The sequence below is a fragment of the Hevea brasiliensis genome, chromosome 3, assembly GCF_030052815.1.
Source record: "Hevea brasiliensis isolate MT/VB/25A 57/8 chromosome 3, ASM3005281v1, whole genome shotgun sequence".
Classification (NCBI taxonomy): domain Eukaryota; kingdom Viridiplantae; phylum Streptophyta; class Magnoliopsida; order Malpighiales; family Euphorbiaceae; genus Hevea; species Hevea brasiliensis.
Window position 1 is genome coordinate 108,035,209 of NC_079495.1, and position 14,139 is coordinate 108,049,347.

At 29.4% G+C, this 14,139-nt stretch overlaps 1 long non-coding RNA gene across 1 annotated transcript; it reads right to left on the bottom strand.

The window, feature by feature from the left end:
• Window positions 1–8,548: 8,548 nt before the first annotated feature.
• On the bottom strand, window positions 8,549–11,368 carry LOC110662573 (uncharacterized). Its single transcript, XR_009147745.1, has 2 exons — window positions 11,267–11,368; window positions 8,549–11,146 (listed from the first exon to the last, which is right to left on the bottom strand). It is a non-coding gene; the product is annotated as an uncharacterized LOC110662573 (long non-coding RNA).
• Window positions 11,369–14,139: the final 2,771 nt, after the last annotated feature.

The following is a 14,139-nucleotide window of genomic DNA, read 5'->3' on the forward strand; positions in this document are numbered from 1 at the left end:
CTCATTAGGTCACAATTGACCATTTCTCTCCTTAAACTAGGTCCAAGACATCATTTACAAGTTTCTCACATTTTTTTCTCTAAACCCTAATGTCCAAAACTCTAATTCACACTAATTGTTGCATTTAACTAATTCAATGCTTTTAACTATAATCACTCAACTAATTGAGGTTCATATACTCATTCAAATCCATCAAACCATGCAAATCACACTCCCCATCATGCTGGCCGAAATTTCAGTTTGATCCTCCGCACATATTTTTATTTCATTTCATTAGTTTCTAAGTTCATTTAAGTAACTAAACATGCATTTAAAGTAGAAAATTGAAAGTTAGCATACTAACCTTAGGTGAAGTCTTTGATCTTCACTCTTTGTTCCAATTTCTCCCTTTTTCTTTCCTCTATTCTTCCTTTCTATGGTAATTTAGAAGTTTTCTAGGGTTCAAGGTTTAAATTTATGGGAAGGATTCAAGTTATTCAAGCTTGAATAACTCATCAATGGTGGACAAACATGGAGGAGGGAGAGAGAGGGATTTCGGCTAGCAAGAAGAAGAAGAAGCAAAAATAATTTTTGTCTCTTTATTTTGGATATTTATCCTTTAATTGACTTAGTCAAATTATTAAGTAAATAAAAATTATTTATGACTTCATATGTGATGTCACCATGATGATGTCACTACCTTTTTAACTTTTCTTTTTCTTTTCTTTTTTTCTATTTATTTTTCTATTAGTTATTTAATTTAATTCCCGACTTTGAAATTTTCTGTTCTCCGATTTTATTTGACAGTTAGGTCAGGAGTCAGCTTTCGGGGTCAATTGACCAAATTACCCATCGCCGGTTCAACCCGGTTTGCAAATAATTTAATATTTCTTCCGGCTCCGTGACCTAATTATTTGACTGACTTAACAATTCTTTTTCGTGATTTTCTCTTTTCCACTGTGTTCGTAAGGGTCCTAAGGACCGCAGTGTCACATTTTACGGTTCAAAATTTGAGTTTAAATTGACTTCGCAGTCGTTCCCGAGAAGGTCACCCATCGCTGTGACTCTCGGCTCGTTTAACTTCTTATGTTCTATTTTTTTTATTTATACTTAACTAATTGACAATTAATAATTATTTGTGTTTATTGTTTATCTAGTTGTCTTAAGTGTGGTTCTAATCCTCTTAATTGTCCGGACCGACACCGGTCACTGAAACAGTGAAATATACCAGGCTATGCAAATAGGAGTGTTACATTTACACTAACCAAGACAGCTGTCCTCAAACCAGGATATCTCATATATTTTTTTTCTTTTAACAATTTCCCTCTTTTCTGTCTTTCATTGGCCAGAGCCATAATCACAACTGACAAGTTAATGCTGCCATGAGAACTAATGTTGCAACCTATAATGCCTGCCTTATTTCTTTTTGAAATCACTTCAAAAGGTCGCCCCCTATTGGGTCGTGCTATTAAACCAAGTAGTTTCACTTTCACTAAAGCATGAATATCTCAGACAAATCTTATGATAGATATCTAAACAGCATTATTCGATTCCCATGAAATTGCTAAAAAAGACACCAGAAACAAAGCAAGGATGAAGGACCTGTAAGTTTTTGAAGCAGCATTAAAATATGTTGGAGCTCTTTGAGCAAACACATATGAAACTATATACATATACATGAATTGTATACTTTTCACTATTATCAGGGTCGGGGACAAGGAATGGCTCCCCAAACCATCTCATTCCCATAACTACCTTTGCCTAGGGTTTGCAATCAGTCAATTCGGTTCAAAATCAAACCAAACTGATCAAATTGAATAGACTGAAACCTTCAAAATATAAAATTGAATGAAATTGATTTTCAAAAGGAACTGAATCAGATCAAACCGAATTAATTCTGCTAGGTTTGGTATAGTTCGATAATTTTTTTTTGAGAGGAATTAGCTCAATTAGGTATAATCTTAATGCCAAAATTACATATATATATATATATATATATATTAAATTAATAATCAAATTAATAATAAATTAATAGTAAAATAATCAAATTAATAATAAATTAATAATTCCTATATAAAATGAACAACTAATTAAAAAAATTAGGAGCAGAATAAATATTTTCCCCTTTTCTCCCAAATCTTAATCTCAATTCTCTAGAAATCAATTCAAAAACTAAAGAGAAAAAGAATCCTAAATTGCAAACAACCCATGAAAACCATTGTTCAATTTCTTTCCAAGATTCAAAATTATCCATTAAAAGAAAAGTTGTAAATCAAAAAGAACATATAGGTTAAAAATCATATATGAACAAAAAGACATCATTATAATTCATAAATTTGCTTTCGGCACATATAGCAATCAAATTTCCAAATCAAAGGCAGTAGATTTTCCAAATAATAACAAAATCCCACAAGTTAATTTAGAAATAATTTTCTTATGCATAGAGGAAAACCATTCTTCGCCAGGAGCGTTCTTGGAAAATTGAGTAAGTATTTGCAATTTCTCAATCAAGGAATTCCCAACCAGCACAAAGTATTTGCAATTTTTCAATCGAGGAATCCCCAACCAACACAACCTTGAACACATAGTCTATCTTCTGGCTTGAATTTTACTTGCCATTACCATTCTCAAACATTTCCCTCAAAAGAACAAGAAAGCTCAATTTCTCTCTCTCAGTAACAAGAAGAATAAGAAGATCAATAAATCAAAGTGAAAGAGAGCGATAGAAGAAGACTAAGCGATAGAAGAAGACTAAGAAAATGAAAGCGAGGAAGGAGGAGGAAAGGAAGAATTCATGAAAGAGGGAAGGATTGAAGGAAACAAGGGGCTGAAGAATTGAGCACCTCGGTTATTGTGATTTTTGGAATTTAAAAGCTAAACCGAACTAAAAGAACCAAAATATTTATTAAATAAAATTGAAATGAACCAATTAACTATAAAAACCAAATTGAAAAACTGGAATTGACCGGTTCAATAAGTTTTCCAGTTTGAACCATATTCTACTCAACCATGCCTTTGCCCCAATAATAGGGTTGGGGAAATCCATAAGGCAGGGAGTGTACACACATCTCCATCCCTGAAGGTGACAAAAATGGGAATTAATATAGGTCAACTAGCTCCTTTCACCACAATATTCCATGTCCAAATTTTATATCATCACTGAAGTTGTAGTTGTGTAGCAAACAAGCAAACTAAATTCTTGATTATTGCATCTTAGAAGAATTTGAAAGTACTAGAAATGTAACCATAAAAAGAGCTTAAATTCCTTAAAAAGTAGGACAAAAAAACACCATTTCACATTATTACACCAACTGGAAAAGCCTTAAATGATGAAATAGGAAAGAAGATTGAGTTAACAACTATGTTTCTTCCCTGTGTATCTACATGTCTTATCATTTTGACACTTTTTCAATTACAACCCTCCAGGAGAAATGAAGTTGACTTACGCTTACACTGGATGGAAGCCGACTTCTAAACTATGTAGATCATAAAGCAAGGAAAATAGAAAGTGATAAACTAAATGCGAGAAGAAAACAAAATACAGTGAAAATAAAATGGAAAATAGAGAAGAAATTAAACACCATGTTAATATTTATTGTGACAACACATGCTTCAGGTGATGACATTATAGCCTTATTAGAAAAATAGGACATCTTCATAACACTTCCGTTCTTTAGATTTCCCTTGTGCCTCATTGTGTTTGACTTTAATACTCTAGAAGCTAATTTGGAAGTTGGAGCTAGAGAAGTTATTTTTAACCTTTTTTATTGTCCTTGAATAGGGGTAAAGCTGCATACATCAACCCTCCCTAGAGCCGACAAGTGTGGGATGCTTCATGCACTGGGTCACTATTTTTTTATTGACTGCATAAAAGAAAAGCACTCAAAACACATTTATCCATCTATATGTTTATATTAATTGGAAAATTTCTAAAACCCTCCAAAGGTACGGTGGAATATACATTTTCATTTTTACAGATTGATAAATTAATTATTTTAATCCCTAAAGTTTGTTAATGGCTCAATATACTTTAGTCTCTAACTTCTTAATTAGCCCTTACACTTCAGTTTCTGGATTATTATATTAGAAAACACTGGAATTCCCCGAAATCTTAAGTTTTTCACTAATAGTAGCATAATGACTAAAATTGTTAATTTTGAAACAGCAATGTATATGTTATGAGAATCTTTGGGGATTTCTAGTTACTTGCCCTATATTAAATCTTTATTCCTCAATATTTAAAATGTTCCAATCCTTATTACTTGGCATTTGAAATGTTCCATTCACATGTTCTTTACTATCTTCTAGGAGAAACTCAATAATTTTAATGACCACTGAATCATGGAAAATTGCTCAATAAAATTATTCCACTCAAGAAAACATAACCCAATTTAAAATTAATATATGTGTAAAACGAAATATTGCATAAATAACCATGGCTAACGGGGTCCTTTTCAGCGCAAAACTGAGTGACAAAATACATGTGTTAAAAATTAATTCCTGTAATCCTCTTGCATTGGAACTAATTAACAACTATATAGGAAAAATAAGAACTTGGATTTCTCTTATAAGCATAGAATAAAACCCAGACATCAAGTACAAAAGATAATCTAAAGCTGCAGTCTTTCAATGGCTTCTAGTGCTTTCGAAGACCAAGCCATGACTTCCACGAGCACTTCAAAAAAAAGTTAAAATAGTACATCAGACATAGCAGAGGAATGGGTTTACCTTTCTACGAGAAATTGGGAAATTGAATACCCCACCTCCGTGAAGTGAAGACACTGGAGCCTCTCAGCAATGTAGTGGAGACCCAGACGAGCTGCTGACAAAGACCTAACAGCAATCTCTGTACAGCGTAATAGCCTAGGGTTTCGCTGAGCACGGAGACAATAACAGAACCTGCGGTTTCTTCATTTCCATATCCAATTTTCCAATGGATAAATTCTATATTTTGGATTAATTTTAATTATTATTTTTTTAAATAATTCTAATTATTTTTAATTAGTCCAACTAATAGTAAATTTCTTCTACAGTATCAAATTGTGACCTTAATTTTTTTATGAAAAATAATTATTATTATGGAAAATTAATTTGATGTATTTTGAGTGAATTTGGGTTAATATGAACTGATTAACAATAAATTATAAAATTATATATATATATATATATATATATATATTTTAAATTGATCAAAAACTTAATTTGAGACTACATTAAACATGCTTGACAAATAAAATTTAATTTTAATCTAATTATTGGATTATTTTTGAAATAATAAATATAGATGAATCACCTAATTTAACACATAAGTAATTTTTCATGGATTATTATTATTATTATTATTATTATTATTATTATTATTATTATTATTATTATTATTATTATTATTATTATTTACCCCACAAAATGACTTTGAGAGGTAAATTTGAAATTATAAAAAATGTTATAGTCAGCAGTAAAAACTGTTGATAGTAACTTTTTCCAACAAAATAAATAAAAATTATGCTCATAAAATATTATTATTTAATTTTTTTTCTTGTTATAATATTTTATTTAAAATGCTCATTTATGCTAAAATTAAAATTTTTACAAGAAAATATATATCTAAAAGTATTTAAAAGGAGAGTAAAACATTAGATATTTCACAACCCTACTACTACCTATTTAAATTGAAAGTGCAGCAATAAAAGATTAAAATTTATATAAAAATAGATTTAATAATTATTAAATTAAATATTTATATATAAATTTATAAATTTATTATATATTTTTTAATTAATTTTTTATAAATATTTAATTAATCGTTATCATATCGATTTTGGTATACAATGACAACTTAGATTGAATAAATTATAAATTAAAAAGTTAAAACCGTACCATAATCCACATTGTCACACCATTTGGGCCTTATTTGTTTTATATGCTTTAAACATATTTATTTTCTGAAAAATCAAATGATGGGGGAGTGATATTTCTTTAAAAAATTTTAATATTTGATTTTTGCAAATATTTTCTTATAAAATTAATGTTTTATATTTAATTTATATATAAATTTCTCTAAGAATATATTAAAAATACAAATAACCCTATATTATTAATATACTTATTTTATCAAAGTATCCAAGTATTATTTTTAATAATTTAATTTTACTTTTTTTATTAGAACATGATTAGAGTTTATTTTGAAATTTTAGTTTCGAAATTATTAATTTTTTAAATAAATTGAAATAAGATTTTTTTAGTCAATTAACATTAAATAAATTAAATAATAATTAATTTAATTCAAAAAAAAACAAATAAAGCCCGTAAATTACACATCACGAATTAATTAATTTTCAATAAATTACTTCACATTTATTTCTTTTACTCAATTATTTAGAAAATATAAATTTAATTATAAATTGATTTTTTGAAACTGATTGACTTACTTGATCTCTCTAAGAAAATTATTCGAAGTATATTCGTATAATATTAAAATTTAAATAAAGTATTTAAAAATATAACTTTTTTTATTATAATTAAATCATTCAAATCAAGATAACAGTATAATTTATAATTTTTCTCTGAAAACTCTCTTTTTCAAAGAGAAAAAAATAATTATCAATTAATAGAAACACATTTCTCCTTTCTCATGCACCAAGTCAAGCGTGGAACACAATTCCTTTAATCCTGTTCAAATAACTTCCATTAAACTTGGATTTTCTTTTTTTTTTTTCTCTAAATCCGCCATTGTATATGGCATCAAATTCTACATAATTAAACAAAGTTAGTGTAGTTCCATTCAATGACACGACATCATTATTTACATTCAGCGCTGGCATCTCCTAAGCACTAATTAATATATTTTAATTGATTATGCCTCTTCCTTGTTTTTCATCATTATTTGAAGACTGAGGAGAATTGGTCACATAGACAGGGCATCATTATTTACCTTCTGATTTTCTTTACTGTCTCCTAGGAAAAATTTCTGTGCTTTTTATCAAGTAATTGTCTTGTAGTTTCTCTACACAAAGACATTGTGTTACTGTCTTGTAGTTTCTGCAGAAGTAAACATGTGTTCTCCTGATACATTGTGTTCTCCAAGTAATGAAATCCCCTTCCCTGATTATCTTTAGATTCATTGTGTTCTCCTGATACTAATAGCTGATAAGGATGAAATTCTCAATTACTCTGCAAAACCAAGCACCAATATTATAATGCTCAACTGGGATGGCTCCCAATGCCCTGTTTTCCCAACAGAGAAGCAAGAATAATAAAACCCAATTAAGGAAGAGGGGGGTGGGAGGGGTGGGGAAGTCATTAATTTATAAGCGTCTAAGCGGTACAAGAAAAAGTTTTAAGACACAGAATGTACCTTCTTGTCTGAAACCTTACAACCATAAAATGTCCCACCTCCCCTGCTTTCCCTTTTGAAATATTGAATGGAAGCCTGTGGAGTGGGAGTGGGGACCCACGACTGACATGGAGCTTTGACTTGTTTATCTGTTTAGGGAATTTTTTTTTAATTTTTTTTCTAAGCTTATGGATATTATTGAGTATTGTGATGATAGTGGAAATGGTTTTATAAAACCAACACAGATGGAGAATCACCTCTAATTCTATTTTCCAGAATCCAAATGGAGAGAATTCCAAGGCCCAGCAACCAACATAAGGAATGCAGAGTGTTGATTTGTTAGGGCCTTTTTACATTTATGCTTTGGGTTGATTTTAGGAACTACTTAAAATGGGGTCGTACTAAGGCTTGTTCAGAGTGTGGCCCATACTAAAGCTTCCATTTCTAGCATTTTTATTTCAACGTACCACACTCTTGGTCTTCTATTTTTGGCACATTGAACCTTCAATTTTTCATTTTGTAACCAATGGACATAATATTTTAATGAATCATCCAATAACAGTAAAGCTCAAAGTTAAATAAGAACAAAAGAATAAAAATTAGAGCCACGAAAAAACTCTCAAAGTCTAAATCAAATTCATCGGTGCTTAGTTTTGCTCCGATGATCGTCGAGAATCATAAAATCGGATACTTGTAAAATGGGCAAAGAAAAACTTATCGGCGAGAGGAGGAAGGGACTCAAGGGAGGGTTAGGCTAGCCATTTCTAGAGAATGCGACACAACACGACTAAAGTTGAGGCAAAGGCACAGGCTGAAGCGACATCGAGGCTGAGGCGTAGAGGCTAAGAAACTGAGAATTAAGGAATGAGAAGGAAAGAAAGAAGCGGCTGCAGTGGGGAGGAAGGAAACTGAGAGCTGAGAAAGGAGGAAGGAGAAGAAAAATGAGAAGGGAGAAAGGAGTGCTTAGGGCAGCAAACGGGAGAGCATGGAGACAAAGAAGGGCTTACGTATCACTAACCGAAACGACGATGTATTACAGATAAGAAATCAATTTTGGCCGATTTGATTAGTTTTTTCTTAACTGAATTAATTAAATTAAAAAATGAAATAAAATTAAATCAATTTAATTCGGAACAAAAGATTTACCAATATAATCCTTTATAAAAAAAATCAATATAAAAAATTTTTTAAATTAAAAAGATTTAAATTCTTTTATTTTTAAATATGAGATTTCACTAAAAATAAATTAATTGAATTAAATTATTATAAAATTTCTCGTGAAGTCATTGAAATTTGATATCACTCTCAAGATCAGTACAAAAAATATTATGCTAATAAAGCTTATACTTCTTCTTGCTTCAAATATCCATGATCCGAGACCACTCAAAAAGTCCCATGGCAGCCCCAATATCTATCAAACGATGATAAGTGATTGATATAAGCTTAGCCACCCCAAAAAAAGTCAAGAAACGCCTTCTAGGGTTACTTCACTTGACACTTCATCGTCTGAAAAGCCCCATTAAATATTGATGGCACGTAACAAACCCCACTTGAAAGATCGTGACAAAAAAAGAAAATCCCATAAAAAGACATAGCCCAACTCAATCAGCTGACGTTTCCTATAGGTGGCCGGCTTCAGGAATCTTGTGAAGGTTTCATGGAGTCTAGCTAACTCAAGCTTGCAAACAAACGGAAATGAAACATTGATAACAACCAAATTAATGACAAAAAAACTAATTTATCCATAGATTATATATTTAATACTTTCAAGCGAGAAATAGATCTGCGTATGTAAGCCATGATACCATAAAACATAGTGCAACTCACAAGTATTATTCAACACAAACAACACAAGCAGATCAAAGATTCAAATATTCCTTAGAGGAGTTAATCTTGCACATTAGGTGGCTGTATATGAGATTCATGGTGTTAAATATTGACTGCAACTTCTGAGAAATTTATACTTGTAGTCAAAAGCTACAAGCTTTGGAGATCAATTATTGCATATATAGGACGTGTGTCCAAGGAAAACAAAAGAAAGAAATGAAATTATTGATTTTCACGAATAAGCCAAATTTATTCAAAAGATAATGTATGCATATATGTTTTGTTAGGTCTTTTTCACAAGGAGGTACCACATTCAATATATATATATATATATATATATATACATACCAGGTTTGCATTTTAGGCTAGTGCTTGATGAGAAAATTAAAAGGATAGAGCCAGTCAGCCAGGACCAGGTAGCTGTTGTGCCTTAGAATTGCAGACACCCTAATGGTCCTCACAAGAACTTCTCTTATAATTAAGAGAAGAGTTGCAGTGGGTGTCAATGAGCATAAATCTTTATCCTATTTATGTATATATGTAATTCAAATATGGAACTAAACAAATATAATCTTGACATGCCTTGGACCCAGTTGTTTCCAATTTTTAAGAAATGGAATATAATGTTTATTGAAATGAAGAGCTTATTAAGAACATAAAGTGCTAATGAAAGGTACATAACTGATCACAATTAAATTAGGATTTATTTAGGCATTGTTAGTTGAATTGGGATGAGATGGTCCCCACAAATTGGTTTTTACATTCATTGAGTATCGTGGAAATAAAATGGTCCTCACAAACCACTTCTGAAAATAGTAGTGATAAAGTTCTGGTATGGCATACTAGCTTTGTTTCTCTACAGGCTAAATTCTTGTAGGCTTCAAAATCCCCTAAACGATGTTTGATTTGGATCTGCAATGAGAAAATAGATATGGGTTCTATGCATTTGTTTCATGCAATAGGAAAATTCACTGAAAATGGATTTTCTCTGAGAAAATATGATCTCATTTGTATGCTTTAATTTTCCTCAACTGTAATGAACATGAAAACTAAAAGAAAAGTCATTAATTTCCTATTAGATCTAATTAAGCTCTATTCATTTCTCGAATTTTTCAACTCAGCATATTTTGTTGGTTCACTGTTTTAGTATTTCATGCATATTTTTCATTTTCATGATTATTACAAATGCGACCTCTAAATGGGAAAAAAAATTACTATTCCATCCCTATTGTCTTAGTAGGAAATCAATCTCAATTTGACAACTAATTAACCACCAATTCTAATGAAACTTATCATCTTTAATTTGGGTGGTAGAGAGAAAGAGGAGGAGGAAGAAGAAGACAATAATTAATTTAATTTTCTGTATTCTAAATAGCATTTTCTGTTTCAAGATGATCTATCACTAAGGATTAAAACCTAATTAATTTAAAAAAGATATAAAGAAAATTCAAAATCATGGGTTATGAATAAACAACAAGACATGAGTAAAAAAGAATGCATAAACAAAGTAAATTGACAAGAACAGCACATGAAAGAAAATATTAAAGCACTATCTTCAAGGCAAGAGGATAGATCTCAAAAGAACCAACCAAATTAAAAGACAGCAATTCTGTCACTCAAGACCTTAGCAACATCACATACCTGCTAATAAGATTCTCCACAAACCTTGACATAGAAAAGAAGAACACAACAACCAGATATTATTTAAAAAAAAAAAGCAGATTATGAGAGAAATCAGAAATAAAACACAAAGGGGAATACCCATATCAATGAAAAAATCAATTAGATGTGAATTGATAAATATATGGCATACCTCATCTAGTGTGTTTTTCCATGATAAAGCGAGTTGTCAAAAATGGATCGAGGCAGGAAATTAGGGTTTAACCTGATTAGGGTTTTTCATGCTACCATCAACAGGTGAAGCAGCCACATGATCTAGTCTCTCCTCTGGATCGATACAAATAGGATAATTAAGGAAAGCTCAGATCATGCTGGCAGCTTCAACTACTAATGGTGCACGAGAAGAAGATCATTTGTAAGGGGTTTACATACAAACAAATAATTATATATATACACATACATGAGAGAGAGAGAGAGAGAGAGAGAGAGAGAGAAGGCCTTTGAAACCTTTTTCTTCATCATCTTCTCCGTTTCTTCTCTTCAAATTTGAGCGCTTCATAGATAAGGAAGGATAGGAGGGTATAAATGGAGAAGAATACTAGAGGTAGAGGACTTTTATTTCTACTATGTCCAGCCATATTTTCCTACTTACAATCTCATAATATTTTGTCTCATATGTGACTAGGAAAAATAAAGGCATTGGAAATAGCAAAACTTTCGACAAAGTTTTTCTTGTTTTCAGCCTAACTATGTATAGCATTAAAAAAAAAAAAAAAAAAGTAGAAGTGGTCCCCAAAGAAGGAAATTAAATATTGTGACGCCTGCCCACGCCGTGATAACTGATAAGGTAAAACTATTTTTTCAAAAAAAAATATTATTTTAAATATTATTAAAAAAGTTATTTAAAAAAATTATTTTAGTAATTAAAATTTATTTAATTTAATTTATTTTATTTTTTAATACTCTATATTAATATATTTAAAAAAAAATTCCAACAATAATGCAACCTAAAAGGGCTTTTACAACTTTGGTTGGATGAGCCTTTCATGTCCCTGTGTATGCCTGTGGGTGTGTCGTTGTAAGGTAAGCATCAACAAAGGGCGGAGCATAAAGTGGGCAAAAGGTGTCCATGCCCTCAGGGAAAAAAAATATTTTTTAATATATTTATAATTACAAAAATATAAAATATAATCTAAAATTATAAATTAGCCCCTTCAATTAGTAAATTTAACATTCTATTATTAATTTATTTGCAACTACACCGCAAAGTAAATTCTTCATAATTTTTTAATTAATAAAGAAAATTAGAAAGTCAATTTTTTATTAGTAAAATAAATTAAAAATTTAAAGCATTTTTTACTTCCATTAAATTAAGTAATAATAAATTTTAAAACAATAAATTATTTTTTTGTATTTTTTAAATGTCATTATTCATAATTATGAAAGAGTTTTAATATGGTTCTTTTCATTGGTTTTAATTAGCCCCCATCAACTAAGAATCAAAAAGAGTCTGCAACACAACCAGCTTATGGGGGCCAGTGTATTTTTTTTTTTCTCCTTTTTAATAATTTGCATGGTTTCTTAATTATATGTTGCATAAGGTTCATATAAAAAGGAAAAAGAGAAGAAAAGGTAAATATAAAAAGCATCTCTAAACCTCTATAATGAAAAAGAATACTTAGATGAACTTAGTTAATCACATTCCAAAAAAAAAAAAAACATGCATTTTTCCTTTAAATAATTATCAATGACTTTGAAATATGTTGGAAATTCATTTGTAATTGAAAAAAAAAGGGCTTTTAGAAAAAAATATACAAGATTTTCCTCTCTGAAATTTACCAATATATTTCAAAATCAATTGATAATTAAAAAAAAAAAGATTTTAAAAAATAAAGTTTGAATTTTCCTCTTTAAAATTTACTACCAACGATTTTTGAAATTAGTTGGTAATTTAAACATTAAAATTTTGTTATCTTATAATCTGTCAACAATTTTTAAAATCCATTAATAATTTAAACATTATTTTTTTTATTTACAAATTATCAATAGAGTTAAGTTAGTAATATAAATATTAATTTTTTTTATCTCATAAATTACTGACAGATTTCACATCCATTAGTAATTTATTAACGAATTATAAAATTTATTGGTAATTTAAATATCAATTTTTTTATCTCATAAATTATCAATGTAATTTCCGTTGTTATGTGGATTGATTTTCATAATATATTATTATTATTATTATTGATGTGATTATTATTTATATATTGAAGAAGAAACTGCAAGTTGAAACCAATAATGTGCTTGCAAAAGTCTGGTTTTGATTGGTTTCAGTTAAACCTTCAAAGCAATTATTAAAGACATTACGACTGATTAGATGACAATTGGAACATTAGTCTGCAAACTTATCTTTCTGTCTAAGGAAATTGAAGAAATTAATTGCATCAACTTTGTTTTGATTTACACCTTTCCTATTCTTCTTCTTCTTCTTCTTCTGCTTTCTTGATTATTCTCCAATAGTAATAAATTGCTCTCATAAAATGTGAGGCATATTATTAATTATTTATGAACCCACATATAAAATAAATTAAGGATAAAATAGAAAATGTTGACTAGCTTGGGACATATAGCCAATCAATAGAATAGCTAGGGAGGAGGGTGGCATCATTACTCAGTAGTTTTGCCATTTCATTAAAATATGTCAATTAAGAGTCTTTTCACAGGCAATGCATGTTTTCAATCTACTTCCTTCTATAAGATGACAACATACCCACTTTTCTCTCCTCCAATAACAACACTTCTTCATACAGTGATAGTGTTCCTTACTTAAAGGTGTGTTTAAGTGAAAAAATAAAAAAAATTAAGAGTTAAATTTTAAAAAAAAATAATTATTAATTTATATTTTTTAAATTAATATTTAACTTTTAATAATATAAATATTAATAAGGTGAAAAAGTTAATATTTTTTAAAATTTTTAAATAATGAGAATTAAAATTTATAATTAAACCATTTTAAATTAATAGTTTTGACTATCAATTAGAGAAGGGTTAATCATTAATTTGCAATTATGACTTCTATTTTTAAAAAAATATTAACATAATTAGCCTTTTTTTATTTTTCATTAGAAAAAGAAAAGGAAGCTATGCATTGCATTGTGGTGAACCATGCAATCTCTCCCAATTTGTTTACCCAATAAAATAAGCATATGATCTGCCTCCAAAATGAAAGCACAAACACTCACAAAAGTTGAACAATCATTTCACCAAGAAGGTGGAGTGTTGCCATATAACCCTACTTTTACTTTGATTGCTTTAGATAAATTATATAATAATATATATATATATATACATATAATCATTAATTTTCTTTAGAAAAAGTT